This window comes from Galeopterus variegatus, unplaced genomic scaffold (assembly GCF_000696425.1).
Source record: "Galeopterus variegatus unplaced genomic scaffold, G_variegatus-3.0.2 Scaffold6134, whole genome shotgun sequence".
In the NCBI taxonomy this organism is placed as follows: domain Eukaryota; kingdom Metazoa; phylum Chordata; class Mammalia; order Dermoptera; family Cynocephalidae; genus Galeopterus; species Galeopterus variegatus.
Genome location: NW_007732245.1, coordinates 32,648 through 50,612, shown reverse-complemented (window position 1 = coordinate 50,612; position 17,965 = coordinate 32,648).

The following is a 17,965-nucleotide window of genomic DNA, read 5'->3' as shown; positions in this document are numbered from 1 at the left end:
CCATTTTTCTTTTGCAAATATCTGAGCCTAAAAATTTCTTGAGAGTTATATAAAGGGTTTTAAAGTTTAATTAATAAATCTTTGGTTCCATTATCAGCACTATGCCATACATTACTAGGTGTCAGAATTTCAGCTGGCTGTTACTGTAAAGTGAGTTTGGTTTGGTGGTGTTGTTTGACTTTTCTTTTTAATTTTCGCTCAAGGATGTTGTCAACTTTGGAAAAAGCAGAACCAATTTACATGTCGCTAGTTCTGTGAAGTCGTGTATGGAAATCTAAATAAACTGGCAGTATGTTATTGGTTTATTTCAGTAATATTTTAAGGCCTGTCTAGACTGGCACCATGAAAGCCTTCCAACTGGCTGCCTCTTTATTGACCGCCTGATCTGGGTGGGGGAAGAATGCCCATGGGCTTAAGGGTACCACTCAGGAGCAGGCACTTCATCTCCCTGATTGGCATGATGGACAGAAACCTAAATTTTAGGACACAGATCTGCAGTGGGAGGTAGGTTCCTATGACTGCCCCTTGGGCTGGTACCTCTGTCAGTGGACCAGGTACTGGAGTTGACTGCGGTATTACCATATTCCCAGCACCTCCCTTAATCTGCATCCTGGCCCCTATATACACAGTGGTGCTTCCTGAAACATGGAGATGGAGTCACTCATACGTAGGAGTGAAGAGCAGGCTTGCCATGGAGCAGAAATAGAGGGAGGATGGAGAGAAGTGCATATGCATAGAGGAAGCAGATTACAGTAGATGTGATAATGTCCAAAGGCAAACTCATTCAGCTTCATCCATTTAATCTAGGCACTGATTGTAACTTTCACTGTCCTCTTCACAGTGGCACTTGGGTTTTCTCAGCAGTGAGAGCGGCCTGAGCAGAAACTGCTGCCTAGTCCCTACTCCCACCTCCTTCCTGAGTGATGACATTCTCTGAATCCCCCCCACCCACTTCTTTCACAGTCTGGAAATGATCTCAAGCCTCTGAGGGAAATGAAAATCAGATCACCCTCTGGAAAAGTTAAGGAGTTTTGTAGAGAGGCCAGAGAATGGGGCATTAATCCTAGGTGGTTAAATGAACTGTTACAACAAAACAGTCTTTTGGGCTTATTATCTGCCTAGCCCAAGACAATATTTGGGGATAAAAAGTACATATATGTGAAATATAAAATAAGGCCATGGATCAGAGACCATGAGGTATTTACTCTTAGATACTTTTGCCCAATGTATGCAGTCCTCAAGGGAAATAAAGAGGAGACAATTCTAAAGAGGAAAGGGAGGACGATTTGAGCCCCTAGTGCAGTGGTTCTCAACCAAGGATGATTTTGTCTCCCTTGAGATATTTGGCAATGTCTGGGGACTTTTTTGGTTGTCATAACTTGGGGGTATCACTGGCAGTTAGTGAGCAGAGGTCAGTGGGCTGCTAAATACCCTACAGTGCACAGAACAGCCCCACCACAAAGAATTATTCAGCACAAAACATTAATAGTACCAAGGTTGACAAATCCTGGTTCTCACTCTTGAGTGGGCATTAGAATCCGCTGGAAGGGTTGTTAAAATAGAGTGCTGGGTCCCACCCCAGTTTCCAATTTAGGAGGTCTGGGGTGGAGTCTGAGAATTTTCTAACTTCCCAGGTGATGCTAAGGCCACTGGTCTGGGAAGCACATTTTTGAGAGCCCCCGCCCTACTTCTTCCCCACTCTAAATTGCCCTTTAAAATATCCACCTGCTTGAGAATGTGGTTAGACCCACCTTAGCCTAGAGTACTCAGATGCTATCAATGCTCACAAAAGGAGGAAGCAAGAGGCTTGCCTTTAAGCAAAGAGACTTCCCAGAGACTTAATTAAAGTTTGGGAAAGTATCCCAGGAGGCGGGAGTGGGAGGGGGGTCAATAAAATTGATCCAAATAAATTCTTTGCACATACAAAATAAAACTCACACACACAAAAAGAAATTTGATCAATAAATTAGTAAATTCAGAGCGAGGAGGGAGTAATTAACAGGCCCATTTAAAGTGCGGAATACATTAAATACAGAATGAGTGACTCCACTGGGACCACTGAAGCAGGAAACACGGATGCTTTGAGAGGCCTGGAAGATTAGAAACATAAGAACACTTAGCTTACAGTTAGGCAAAAATCGTCTAACACAAAGGCTATCTTATGATAAAGTGTAGAATATCTCATGTAATTTATTGAATACTTTACTGAAAGTGAAAAATAGAACGGTTATATGAGTACTCTAACTATGGTTGGAGTGAATGCATATCACTGGCATGCCGTTGTTGAGTTGAAAAGTGGTAAGTTGAGACACTGTAAGTAGGGGCCACCACTTACTTATGTATCAGAGCCTTGGGATCCTCAGATTCTGAAATCCTATGAAAAGTTTAACGAAATTGCAGCTGCACTCTGGTGTATCTCCCAGGCACAGGAAACTTGTAAATAATCTGCTGCAAGAGCTATCCAAGCCACACCTGGTCCTCAGCAGTTAATACAGTGAATAAGTCGAGTCCCTTTATATCAGAGTAAACAAAAGGTTTATCCCGAGTCAGTCAGAGCATAGGAAGACCTCACTGATCCAGAACAACCCCAGGGTAATCTTTGGCACCCTGACAATCTATAAGATTCCCCATCAGGGAAACTGAGGCCAAAGCAGACTCTACTATCAGAGCTGAGGACCATAAGTACACGGTTGATATAAGTTCTGAGGCAGATTACTGTTGACAACAAATAAAAGGCTGTCCTTTCTCATACAGACACCCACATACTAAACACATTCTCCCCAAGAAGTGAGGCATGAAGGAATCCAAATGTATGACTAATGGCAGAGCCATAAAGGTATCTGTTGCTGCTCAGATGAGTCAGGTTATAACTAACCTTTAAGTTACACGTATAGTAGGCTCTCAATAAATGACAGATCCTTTGCTTGAAGCTTGATTTTAGAGTCCAGTTCCCTATTTTGCCCCCAAGTGAGTCCCTTGGGGCTCCTGCTGCCACTTTGGCAATGGAAAGCTACACTGAATCAGCTATGAATATGTGAATATGAATCATTGTGATTATTCCTTTATAGCTGCTGGAGAACCAGACCTTGGCGAAGAACTGCATCAGCAAGAAGCAGAGCTCTTTGTCTTCTCTGCGTCTGTATCATCCCCTGACCCCACCCCCACCCGCGGAGACCTCTATGAAATTCAAGTAATAGCTTATCTTCTTATGGTTCGCAGTCTAGATCCATGAACTTGACTTTGGATTCATAAAGGGCTGGGAAGTGATTTTTGCTATCAGCCGAGCCCTGGTTCCCTCAGACCATTAAGAAGAACCTTTCCAAGCCTGGGGAACCTAACTCTGATTCCAGGGAGGGTGCCCAGAATTCAATTCAAAATACCCTGGGCAGGTGTCTCCCAACTTGTCTGAGCGTCATTTTCCTCACAGGCGTTAGGGCCTGGGCCTTAGCCTACTGGAGTGGGTGGGAGGTTGCTATGGTTAAAGCTGCTTCCTCTGTTTTTTTTTTTTTTTTTCATTTTCCTCTGCTGCTTTCAATCAAGCCTTTCTCATTAGCTAGATGGGAAGGTTTGCCAGCCAAACCTGCAGCAGATTCCCTCAGGCGATGTTTTAGTTCTAGTGCTTTCCCAGGCTTTAGGCATAAAAGCGCCTCCCAGGGTGAGGCTACTTGCCACACATTTGGCTGACACTTGCCTATGAAGAGAGATGTCTGAAAACCACTTTCCCAGAGCAGCCCTGAAGCAGTCAAATCAGTGAAGTCTTTAGCAGCCTTTCTTCCTAGTTGGGCACAGATCCTGCAGCAGAGCCCAGGGATGAATTCTCAGTCTAGTGAGCCCTTCCAACCTGCTGGTCAAGCCTTTGCTGTCACCACGGGTGGCTTACATGCCTCTCAAAGTGTGAGGTCAGTTAAAATGCATGAAGCTGCAAACTTGTAGACTCCGTGAGGGAGAAGCAGGGTCATGCAGCCTAAACTGTCTGGTCTGCAGCATCCCAGAGAGAGAGGCATCCCGTCTTGGAGCCCCTCTACTGTGAAGAGGCTCAGCACCCCACAAGGCAGCCCCCTCCCCTTAGAGCTCTAATGGTTAAAAGTCCATCTTTTTACCCAGTCCTCATCTGCCTCCCTATGTTTCCTGTGGAGCTACATGGAGTAGATCTGCTGAAACTGATATCTGATGTTATTTCCATTTGTGTACTGTGTCTTTGCAACTGTACCAGATGGTCAGTGAGAGCATGGATCATATCTCCTGCTGCTTCTGCATCTCCATAGTGTTGACGGCCAGCTCTGAAGCTTCTGGGCAGTGTTCTTAGTTGTGCTCTGAGTCTCTTCACTTCACCATCCCCTCCAAGACTACATCATGTTCATTCCAACTGCACCCCTCTGCTCATACCAGGCCTACCATTGAGGGGTAGAGTTCATGGTCATCCTTGAGAAATGTCCACATCAATGAAAGTGATCTGCTTGAACTCCAACCACATCAATCCTTCAACACACACACTCACTAACAGTCTTTGTATCTGGATGAATGTGAGCACAAATAAATGTTAAGGGCATCCTTGAAGGAGGAAACACAAATCTCAAGATGCATTATAGAGCCTGAGGAGGGTAATGAAAAAGAGAAAGCAAGAGCACTTCGCATTTCTTGTCTGACGGCACTGTCAGCACAGCAGCAGCAGCAGCAGCAGCAGCAACAGCCATGCATCTCTCCCCCCTGAACCGTTTGTTTCTATGAGTCAGTCTGCACATGCAGCAACCAGATCCCTGAAAGGCTAGTTGATTATATCCAGGGTATAGCAACACTGCCCTCCTGCAGTGTCCTTTTGTGTTTGCTCTCCACAAATCCTACTCCTACCACCCTTCCCCCCTTGCCTAATCTGACAGCTTCCAGGAAGTGTTCCCTGCGTTCCTGAACTCTTGTTATACTTCTCTATGCCAACGCCTAGCACTTGAAAGAATATTAGATATTCTTTCTTTTCTAATTGTGAAACATGTTTATGTTTTGCCTCCTCAAAGGGAGATTTTGATGGTGATACTTCTGCATTTACCACAAGGCCTCATACAGGGAGGGGCACACAGCCAGGGCTTAATTAAATAAGTGATTTAGAAACATCTAGAAGGGAAGGCTAGCAGTGAGTCAAGTAGACAGCTTAACCTAAGATTCCTGCATTATCAAGATGTTGTTTGAGTACCTACTAAGTGCAAAGCACCTATCATCGTCGTGTGATGGGACCCCTTTGACAAAAGATATCCAAATCCTCTCTTCTTGCAAACTCAGAACACACAATGTGTTCTTCACTGTGCTGTTCTTCACACACAAAATTCTACCTGGTCACATCCTGGTGGTCCCTTGTCATTATAGCCCCTGTGAGCTGTGTCTGCAGCAGTGGGGATAGATTGACCTGAGCCATCCACAGTCTCATACTCGGGACACCATATTTGTGAAAACGACAAGGCTAGAGGCATAGCTTAGGGGAAAATGCCCACCTTCAGGAGCAAACCTTGTGAAGTTCTCTTGAAGAATCAGCCTGGTTTCTAAGGGCCTTTTTGTTGTTTTGTTTTAAACTAAATTTTTTATTTTTTAAAACTTTTTTCCACAAAAATTGATTTATTATTTGTTATTATGGTCACATTATTATTTAAGAACATAATGGAAACAAAATCGATTGTACATATCTGTGGGGTGCAAAGTTGAATATCAATACCTGTGTGTAATATGTGATGCTCAAATTAGGATAATTAGTATATTCGACATTGTAAAATGTAATCGTTTTTTGTGGCCCTTTACCAATTCCTCCCTCACCCCCTCTTCCCTCTCACCCCTCTCACCTTTGGTAACCTCAGTTCTGTTCTCTCCTTTTGGGAGTTCAATATATTATCGTGATTGTTGTATCTTTCTTTTTTCATTTATTTGTTTATTTTTTAGCTGCCACTTATGAATGAAGACATGCAGTATTTCTGTTTCTGTGCCTGGCTTATTTCACTTAACATAATTTTCTCTAAGTTCATCCATTTTGCTACGAATGACAGAATTTCATTCTTTTATATGGCAGAGTAATATTCCATTGTTTATATATACCTCATTTTCCTTATCCAGTCATCAGTCTATGGACATTTAGGTTGGTTCCAACTCTTGGCTATTGTAAATAGAGCTGTGATAAACATGGGAGTGCAGGTATTGCTTCAACATGATGACTTCCATTCTCTAAGGGCCTTCTTATAGCAAGCAAGGAAATGAGCACAATATATGAGTGAGTTTGCATATATGGTTGGCATGATAGTGTAACAATTCCTGATGAGACTTCATCAAGCATTATTGCATCTGTTTGTTTAGAACATGGCCCCGAAGACTTGAAGCAGATGAGACATGCAACCATCTGTGCACATCCTCCAGCTGGCCTGTTCTCCCCCTCACACTGCTCATTACTAGGTCCTTCTTGGTCTTTCGGCCTCAGCCTAAATGCCCTCCAAGAGACCTGTGAGAGAAACTTCCCCACCAATATTCCTTACCTCAAGTTGTCTTCATAGCATTTCCCATGACTTCTAATTTTTAAAATATATTTATTCACTCATATCTTGTCTGTATCTCCACACTTAAACTATAATGAGCTCCGGTGAAGACAAGGCCATGTCTGCTTCACTCACAACTGTATCCCCGACAGGACCTAGCACAATTGATACTCCAAAAATTCTTGGGATAAATGGTTATGAGACAGTATGACAGAACAGAAAATGAGAGAAATTTCAAGTCAAGTGAGCTAGGTGCCAGTTTCAGCATGGTCATTTACTAGCTTTGTGATGTCAGACAAATTACTTAACTTCTCTGAGCCTCAGTTTCCTCATTTTTTATATGAATTAATATCACCTACCTCACAAAGCTGTCTGGGGGGAGGGGGGAAACAGATAATAAATGAGAAAGTGCTTGGGAAAACATGGAGTCCTATACAAATAAGAATTATTTTAGTATTATACCTGGTGCCCAAAACAGTGCCCCTGCTTCCTCTCTAGGATGCCCACCACAGGCACCTGAAAACCTCACCATCAGTCACTCTCTTGGATGAATGCTATCCAGGAGACACAATATATTAAAAACCATTGCGAACCTTTAGTGCAGGCATTTGACCTTATCATTGACCTGACTTAGCATTGACCAGGCAGAGAGCAGGGCCCAGGCTAGTCAGTTTCAGGAAGAGGGGAGATGGGAGGAGAATCTTGAAATGCCTTAAGCTTGGAAGACTTTGAGATAGGGTATGCAGGCCAGGGGAGGGCACAACTGCAGCGGGGTCCCTGGGGAAGCCAGGACACCAAGTCGTTAGGAAGAGGGAAGACACAGAAAGGGAGGTGGAGGTGCCAGCTATGAACTTTCTCTCCTTGGCCTGTGTGTATCTCAGGGACACTTGACTTTACAGAAACCATGTGTGTGCATTGGAGAGAGGGGAGGGAAGCCAAAGAGCAGGAAACGGACGCCAGGGGAGCTGTACTTAATCATAATAACCATTAGTATTGACTTTGGTGCCATCTTAAAGGAGCCATTTGTTATAAGAACCAATAGTCCAAACCTCAAGTCAGCCAGGCTTTGTCTTATGTGCTCTAAAAATAATGGTATTTTGCTGTTCATCTGTTTTAATTTTCCAAATTCAAATGCAATTTGAAATCAGTTCAAAAATTGATTTCTTTCTTCTAAACAAAGAGACGTTAAAAGGACAAAGGAAGAAAGGAAGGAAGGAGGAAGGACAGACAGACCGGACTTTTCAGTGAATCATATCATAATACCCCAAAAGCAGGAGCCTAAAGCAGCAATTATTTCTGTACCTGAGAAGTACAAAAGGAAAATGGGTGAGAATTATGACCACATGAGCAATATATAAAACCTCTCCAGAGCCTAGGCCAGCAAATCGCTTACCTGCAGCTTCAACAATGACATATAAAAGCAGGGAAAAAAAAATAGTTAAGGTCAATTGGCTCCTGGTTTTCAAAGCACTGCCTCATTTTAATCAGCTCCCCATGCCATTTTGCATGTCCTGCTGGCAAACTGGCTAAGAGAGATTAGAGTTGTTTGCTCGTTTTTAAGCAGCTTGAAAACAAAGTTGAAACAGTTCAGAGAGCTTGCAGTTAAGACAGCTTGGAAAAGGTCAGCAGATTATTTTCCAGCTAGGCCTTTTGAAGCTGCCTGCACGTTGTTATGGTCACCATAATCCAAGGTCTGGCATTCTACCTTACGTGACCTTGGTTCTATCAATTTCTTCAGCCTCTGGGGACTGATTCACAATAGCCAAACTCACAATAAACAAACTGATAACCTGGATTTCCAAGTTATTAATACATAATTGTTGGATGGACTTATTCAACAACCAGAATACATGGGCCCGCTACTTAGGTCACCAGGAAAGAAACTGAACTTATAAAACAACTCTAAAGAACAGAAAATAAAGATAAACTGCATCCATATAAATCTAGGTTCAAAGCTTCATGTAACTTAATTCTTTGGACCTTGGTTTCCTGATCTGTATGAAAAAGAATAATATTTACCATTTAGCATTTTTTTTTATATTTGAAAACATTTCATGAATCAGAGAACATTACACAAACAAAAGAGGTCATTGCTGTCAATAAGACAGCAATTTGATGCACACAGAATCTGAAAAAAGGGAACTAGACAGTTCTGCTGGCAATTTTACCCCACTCTGATGGAATCCCAAATGACAGAGACTGCCTTTCTAAGGATTCAAAGCCACCACACACAGTCTCTCTCCCCTGGACCAAGCTGGAGACTTAGAGAGATCCCAGATCTCTAGCTCACCTTTTTCAAAATTCCTTATCAGATACCAAAAGCTTCCATCATCCTGACCTCTGCTCAGGAAGCACATGTTGAAATCAGTGATACTGCAGGAGTCTCCCATGAATTCCCTCTGAGACGGATGCCTCCCTGGGGACATTTCCCTACCTTTGCAGCTTCACCTTCATGTGTCTGTCTGAGGGATGCTGCTGCAAGAAATTGCATTTATCTACACCAGGAAGATTCATGTGGCCTTTCATTTCAGGGAAGTCCTTTTCTGACCAGGTCCCCAAATTCTGGAAATGCCTCTCTGCTGAGAACAACGAGAAATTTCCCCTAAGAGCCAGGGCAGGGAGAGGTGAAATTGGGGAGGGGCAGTGACAGCACAGAAAAGATGTTTCTAAACCACTGGAGATCTAATCCGTCCTCTGGGCCCGAGAAAACCGGGCATCATTCACTACAGGAAGCAGCAGAACACGAGGAAATACGGGGGCCTGGAGGCAAATTTCAACAGCGACTTTCCACTGTCTTTGGGATCAAATCCAAGTTTCGATCATGGCCCCATGAGGCCCTGAGTGATCTGACCTCCGTCTGCTTCTCCAACTTCAGGTTACGTACTCCACCCTGCTCTGCCTCACCACGGTCCACACACACTGGCCTTCTTTTGTTCCTTAGACCTGCCAACTCATCCCAGCCTTGGGGCTTTTGCATCTGCAATTCCTTCTGTCTGAGACTCTTCTCCCATATCTTAGCCTGGACGAGTCCTTCCTATCACTCAGGTTTCAGCTGAAATGTCACCTCCTCAGAGAAGTCTACTCTGATGATCTTTCTTCATCAGCCACTCACCATCCCATTGCCATGTTTTCTCTTCCCCAAAGCACTTACCTGACATTGTAACACTTTTTTGTTTATTGTCTGATTCTCCATCCATGAGAGACAGGACACAGAACCAGAGTAAGTGACATTAAGGAACTGCAAGTCAGAGCAGTTAATAGGCTGTGGGGATAGACAAATGCTGGAAGCCAAGGGAAGGAATTTTTTTTGTCTCCTTCATGTGTATGAGCCTCCTGAGTCTATTTAAATGGGCAGAGGTCAACAGGAAGAAACACACATTGAGTACCCACTATATACCAGCCACTTTTCAAATATTATTATGACAGGTTTGCAAAAGATTGAACACCATGCTGATGGCTTCAGAGAATACTCATTCCCCGCTTCATATGCCCGTGGAAGGGAGGGACTATTGCTCCAATGCCAGGGAGGAAGCAATGCTAGAATCCCAGATTCGCTCCTTTTCACCACACAAAGAGCAAACATTAATTGAGCCATATTAACCAGAAGGTAGGGTCATTTCATTGGAACGATAATGTGGGCCTGTCTCTTTTCTTTCTAGCATTTTCTCAGCTCCCAGTTTCTAGTCTGTAAGCCCATTTGGACGGAGACTCTAAACTGCAGAAGAGGTCCTACATTCTCCAGCTTCTAAGACTATAGCTAATTTTAATTTGGGGTATCCAAAAGCGTTATTCTGTCTCATGCCTAAGCTATATCCTCCAATCCATCTTTAGCAGAGACTCTTGCTTCATAGATATAGGCAGACAGATGGTAGAGTCTGTGGACTTAGACCACTGAGGTTTTTACCCTGGCTCTGCCACCTACTGTGTGATTGTGGATAAATTATTCAATATTTCTGTCCCTTAATTTCATCTTCTATAAAATGGAAATATTTATCATATTTACTTCATAAGGTTGATATAAGGATTAGGTGATATCATGGTTTTAGTGTTGACTTTTACTGGGTGGGGACTAGTTTGGAGTAATGCATACATGGTTAAGTCCTCTCTGGAGACGGTATTCTAACATGGCTGTGTATAATATAAAATGAGAAATAAAAAACACAGGGCAGCTTTCTGTCCTAGTTTGGTCAGTGTAGTAGAAGTAACTCCCTGTACAGAATAATTTCAAAAGCTTAGGAAAAGGGGCACACAAGAAAGACATATTCACAAAAGTTTCAAGGACCTAAACTTCCATCCCATTGCACCCAGGTGGCAAGGATTGGAAAGGCAACCTCACATAAATGCAGAGGTAGGATTTTTCAGATTCTCTAGTGATCTCTTTTATTAGAAAAGAACAACACTCCTGGCTGACCACAGGCTGGACTATTAGCCCTCTTAGGTAAAAAGAGCAACAAATTGTGCATTTTTTTTTTTTTTTTTTTTTTTTTCTATAGCCTAAAAGGGGAGTTCAAGGCTTTCTCTCTATCCTAAGTCTAAGATATAGAGTTCTTGTTAAGGTTGGAAGTCAAAATGGCCTCCAGGAACCTAATCCATCTTCCTTTTTAGAAGGTGCAACTTCTGGTGGAGGAGTAAAGGGATCATATATATAAACTCTCTAGGAAAACTGTTCCTTCCATTGCTTGTCTCTCTTGAAAATAAGTCTTCCTTCTCCAGCATCTAATTGGAGGGGCCTTCATTCCTTTAAGGCCCGACAGGGCTCAACAGAATCATGATCGGACCCACCCATGGCAAAGCAGACAGACAAGGACAATTAAGGCCAGCTCTGCTATAGACTTTAGGAGGAAGATCTCTCTTTTCCTTGCTTTTGTCTTCCTATGCTGCATTTTGCTAGAGTAGTGAAGACATTCAGGGTAAAAACCAAAGTTAGGCCCTAGAAAACAGAATCAAAGAAGTTATTTGGTCTGCTTCTGGTGTCGGCCATAGGCAACAATAACAAAAGTCGTCCTTTCAAAAATATGGTCTTGTTTAACAAATCAGGAAAAGAGCTTGCAGAAGGGTTACAAGGGCCTAAAAAATCTATTAATTTTTTTTTTTTTTTTTTTTTTTTTGCCTATAGCCTAAAAGGAGAGTTCAAGGCTTTCTCTCTATCCTAAGTCTAAGATATAGAGTTCTTGTTAAGGTTGGAAGTCAAAATGGCCTCCAGGAACCTAATCCATCTTCCTTTTTAGAAGGTGCAACTTCTGGTGGAGGAGTAAAGGGATCATATATATAAACTCTCTAGGAAAACTGTTCCTTCCATTGCTTGTCTCTCTTGAAAATAAGTCTTCCTTCTCCAGCATCTAATTGGAGGGGCCTTCATTCCTTTAAGGCCCGACAGGGCTCAACAGAATCATGATCGGACCCACCCATGGCAAAGCAGACAGACAAGGACAATTAAGGCCAGCTCTGCTATAGACTTTAGGAGGAAGATCTCTCTTTTCCTTGCTTTTGTCTTCCTATGCTGCATTTTGCTAGAGTAGTGAAGACATTCAGGGTAAAAACCAAAGTTAGGCCCTAGAAAACAGAATCAAAGAAGTTATTTGGTCTGCTTCTGGTGTCGGCCATAGGCAACAATAACAAAAGTCGTCCTTTCAAAAATATGGTCTTGTTTAACAAATCAGGAAAAGAGCTTGCAGAAGGGTTACAAGGGCCTAGCCGGCAGTAGTACTGCTCAGACAGAAGAAGTATAGCTTTATGATTAGGATCACATTCTTTGCAGCCAGACCACCTGGGTTCACCTTCTAGCTCTATTTCTAATAGCTATGTGACCTTGGACAAGTTACTTCGTATCTCTGAGTCTCTGTTTCCTCATCTATAAAATGAAGAGATTGACAGTTCAAGTCTCAAAAGGTTGTTTTCAGGATTAAATTTTTTAAATTCTCATAGATGTTGTAGAACCATGCACTCAATAAATGTTAGCTGTTATTACAAAACAGTGTGACTTCCCTGCTAGAGATATTTCTTGGAAGATGTAGCAGGAAGGGCTGTGGCAACAAGGTTTGGGAGGTTCTAATCCTAGTTACATAGAGACTTGAAAATCACTGTGCTAGCTAAGTGCATCTCCTCATTGCACCCTCCTCATCTTCGTCTCAGTTCCATCCTTTGTGATGTTATTTCCTCCTAACTGAAACACCTTTTCCCTCTTTCATCTCTACCTATCCAACCCTAGCACAATTCTACCTCCCAAAATACCAGTGTAATTACGATCAATACTATGCAATTTAACACTTAATTGTTCTCTAATTCTTTCACGATGCCTACATTAATCACTCCTAAGAATTAAGACATTAAATGTTACTGTTACATTAAAAATATCATCTAGTTCATAGTCGGTGCTCAATAAATGTATGGCAAGTTAAATTACAAAGTTGGTACTCTGGAAAAAGATTAGGAAATTGTGCTAACATACCTCAAAAACTAGGCTATTATCAGTCATTACAAGACACAGTTGTCATTACAATTTGATGGTTTCTAGAGCATGGGTTTCAGTGTCAGCCAACCTGGATTCAAATCCCAGCTCCACTGCTTGCTAGCTGTGTGATCTTAGACAAGTCACTTAACTTCTCTGGGCCTTAGTTTCTTTATCTGTACAATGGGTGTAAGATGAATAATCAACCTTATAAGGTTATGAGAGGACTTAATAAATATGTATAAAGCATTTAGCAGAGTGCCTAAATGTAAGTGTTGCCTAAATGTAAATGTTGTAAGAATGTAAGTGTTGGCTTACAATATAAGTGTTGACTGCTATTATTATTATAAATTGCTTTATCAGATTAACTGAACAGGGCCTCCCAGAACTAGAACACAGAGCATATATTTTTGATAAAAGCAATTGCTAAGAAAGGATCAAAGCACAGGGAGAGGAATGGGAAGGGCAACGTCTGGATAGCAGCCATAGGGCAGGGCCCTAGGGGTCTGTGAGAGCCATACTATAAAATAGGATTCCTAAATTTAGAGCATTCAACACAAATTTCTCCAGATTCACAGGTTTGTCTTCAGCTGGTTTTTTCAGTGACTGGAATACCCCAGCCTGGCCCAAGTTGAAAGAGAAAAGCTAATGTTGCACTTTTGAAAGACTCCCATTTGGTTTATTAAGTAATTAACTTCCTGATGCACAAAGGACAAAGCACTGAGGGGCCCTCTGAAGCCAATTAAAGCCCAAATGGCTAGATTGCTGCAAAGAATGGGTACACAGGGAAAAGCCTTCCTTTTCTGCGGCTACCTCCCACCAACCTACTAATTAGACTGGGGAGAAGAAGAGCGGATGGCGAGGAAGCCAGGAAATGCCAACTTAAAAGAGGGGTGGGAGGTCTGGGAGCCAAAAGGAAATAAGGTAAACTCAGGCTGTCCCTCAGTGAGTGTTAAGGGGGAAGCAGGAAAGCACAAAGCACCATATTTGACCCTCTGCTAGACTGAGAGCACTGACCCTCCCTTGAGGCCCAGAGCCAACTTGCAATGCTCTGCAACGTGAGATATCCACAGCTACTTTGGAACCCCAGGCTGGCCTTCCTCTGAGTCTCAGAATATTCCTAAGAGGCCCAGGTCATTGGTACTCATGAGAGAGTCATTCTAATGTTAAGATCAATAGCACAGAAAATAAGGCCCCAAATGAGCAGGTTGAGCTTATAATAAATCAGATAATTTTATTCCATTTCCATATTATTTGAAATTATATTTTAGATACACATTGTTCTCCCCCACCAAGCAGAAAGCTCCTTGAGTTGTGGAACTGTCCCTTACTCATTTCTCTATTTCCCACTAGCGCTTACCACAGTACCTGCAGAAAGTAAGTGTTCAACACATATTTATTGAACTGGAATATGTTTGCATCTCAAACATGGCTAAAGACGAGAGGAGAACCTCTCTGAGCCTCTGTTTCCCATCTGCAAACTAGCAGAACACTAATAGACCCTACCTCATAGGATTTTGAGGTCTAATCCAGTTAACACTTATACTTATAAAAAATATTGTACAACAGTAAGCACTTAATAAATTTTAGGAACTATTTCTATGAGGATTAAGTGAAATTAAATGAGATGGAACATATAGAACAGGAGTCACAGCTTGTATCTGATTAGGACCCAGATATGTTTGGGTATATCTAGAACAATCTTTAAACAGCCCTAAGAAGCCTATTTCTGTGTGAGCTGAAAAGGCTCTTGGAGGAGAATGATGGTAAAGGAAGGAATAAGGCACACTGACCTTAATCAGGAGATAGAATGGGAGGGATGAAACAGCTTAGTCATCAGGGATCCTAAGCACAGTGGAATGTCTGCTGCTTGGATTTGTTTCCTAGCCCAATCCCACATGGTTTATATCTGAATAAGGAGGAATAAAATCGTCAAGGACGTTAAAGAATATTACTAAAAGCTGTAAGGGGGAAAAAGGTGCTGAACCAAGTAACCTTAGAGGAATTGTACAGAATTCCTCTGTAGGAATTGTACAAAAAAAGCAAAAGGAATTGTACAGAAGCCCCATAGTCTATTTGAGAACGTTGTTTCCCATAGGGGTGTTGGCTAACCATTCTGATACTGCTATACGTGTATACTAGAATTGAACAATGAGGTAAACGAGTAGCAGATGGTGGGAGCCAGGTTTTTGCTGTGGGAATGAAAGGTTACAGATAAGCAAGGGAAGAGGCTAGAATGATCCATGAGTTGAAGATAACAGTTTGAACTCATGTTTACCTCAATATAGATTCACTAAAAAGAAGCACAAAAATGGGAAAAACATGACACTAAATAGACCATATAAAGGAAACTCATTTACAGTATGAGAGCTGAAATGAAGGCAGAGTATCACCTTGCTCCACCTCAGCTGGGAATGTGTACATCAGACTACTCAAATTTTTTGTCACTCTGCACACGTTGGCAAATGAACGTGAAAGTGCCATAAGTATTGATTTGGAGATTACAGATAAATTTTAGCAAGTAGGTGAATTCACAAATATGGAATCCATGAATAATAAGGATCAACTACATTAACGTATAACCCAAAATTTAAAATAAATATTCATGACTATAAACTGACATAAATGGTTGAATAAATAAACAAATATGCAAGAGAAGGGACAAATCTCCCATGCAGAAGATTCCAAATAATTTAGATAGATACTGCACCCCACTCCTTAAACATAATCTATGCATGGTGACTTCCTTCCAAAGAGTACAGTATGGAAAGACATTTATAAAGAAGTAACTTAACAGTGGAGAAATCAAGTTTCAATTACAATGGAGAAACTTTATCACTTCAGCCAGGTTATCAAGTTCAACATCAACTGTGATAAGTCATATTGATAGTATGTATGCTTGATACGATGTGATGAGAATGGCACTTTACCTCTGTAATCTTCCTTCACAAAACCCACGTCTAACCATGAGAGAATCATCAGAAAAATCCCAATGGAGGGACATTCTATAAAATTTCTGACCAGTACTTCTCAAAACTGTCTAGGTCATCAAAAACAAGGAAAGTCTTAAAAACTGTTACAGCCGGGCCGGCCCGGTGGCGCACTGGATAGTGCGCCGCTTGGGAATCGCGGTGGCGCTCCCGCCCGAGGGTTCGGATCCCATATACAGACCGGCTCCCGCTCACTGGCTGAGCGAGGCGCGGGAGCAACACCGAGGCTTGCGATCCCGTTGCCGGTCCCTGGTCCGGTACGGGGGCAACACTGAGGGTTGGAAAAAAAAAAAAAAAAAAAAAAAAAAAAAAAAAAAAAAAAAACTGTTACAGCCAAGAGGAACCCAAGGAGACATGCCTAGTAAATGTAATGTCATATCCTGGATAGGATCCATGAACATAAAAAATGACATTACAGAAAACAGAGGAAATCTGAATAGAGTATAGACTTTACTCAATAACAGTGCATTAATATTGATTCATTAATTGTGACAAATGTACCATAATAATGTAAGATACTAACAACAGGGGAAACTGGGTGTGAGGTATGTGGCAACCCCCTGAAGTAAACCTTCTCAACTTTTCTGTGAATCTAAAAATATTAGTATTCTGCAATAAAAAGTTTACTCAAAAAGAGTTGTAAGGTTATCAGCAGCTCTGCTTTGGCTCCCCTTCCAATAAAATATAATATACACTTGTCTCCTACTTTGTGATAAATTACTCAGGTGCTCTGGCATCATGAACACACCCGTGCATTGTTGTCAGTGCTCAGCAGAAGGGCAACAGGGTCAGGAGGAGATATTAGAGTCCAGCAGAGTAGTGGCAGCACCCAAGAAACAACAGTTAAGGCTAATAGGAGACAATGGTCCCAGATGAATAACTAGTCAATGTCCAACAAAGCAGCAATAGCACGTGGTAAGCAAACTTGTTCACAATCACATAAGCAATACCCACTAAGGACTTCCAGAAGAATTTGACAGACACAACAGGGAACTGGGATCCTACAAGAAGCAAGTAGAGCAAGAGCCAGTGGCAATGGATTATATACTGTTTTTATTAAGACTGTTGACAGCTAAGGAATCTTGGTGTTTACACATGCAATGTCTAGCCCAAAATACGTCCCTCAAAAGTCTGGTTGCTTGCCAATGTGCTGGGAGTTGATGCACCAACTCACAAGAGCTGATTGTTAAGTCTTCAGAAATTTCGTGAGCCTGTTCTGAAACACAGTCATTATTAAAAATTAAATTATGTATACCCACAATTGCATTATATTAAAACTAAAGGCAAGACTCAACACACATCATTTTCTAAGTCTAGTACTACATTTTACTCTTATCTATGCCTTCAAGATGATTTGCATCTGTAATATCTTTGTGGTGGAAATACTCTGTGATGGTGTGCTGTTGCACACCTCTTCCGACTCCTTGATCAGTGACATCACAATTGTAGCCTGACTTCAGCCATGGTGGGGAGTATTGACAACACAGGAATTGGAAAATGCTTAAAATCAGAACTTCATTTATTGTTTTCTTGATAGTCTAGACCTGAAGAAGTGATGGAGAAAATGTTAACAATGCATATTAAATTTCAAACTGTGTTTTATCTGTAGCCATTCCATTTTTGATTCACAAAAAAATGAAGGACATGTTCTTTCAATATTCAAAAACTATCTTATTCAACAAAGGACTTACATCACTGATAAATAAGTGAAGTTCTGACATACATCTTTGTTGTTTTACTTTCATCACTCATTAACGCAAATGAAAGTAGCCACATTTAAGTTGGGACTACATTTATTCATCAATCACAACCACAAGTTGGCTATGGATACAAGAACTTGGTAAAAATCAACAAAAGCATTCTCAGAGAATGAACTGGCTGTATGGAATTTAAAATAAGGTGTAATGTATACTTTTTTAAAAATTGTGTGCTACCCATCAATATCAGTAAAATGTAGGAGTACAAGCACACACACCCACTTTTTTGTCCTGGAGAGTCAGTTGTTAAATTTTACCAGCAGACCA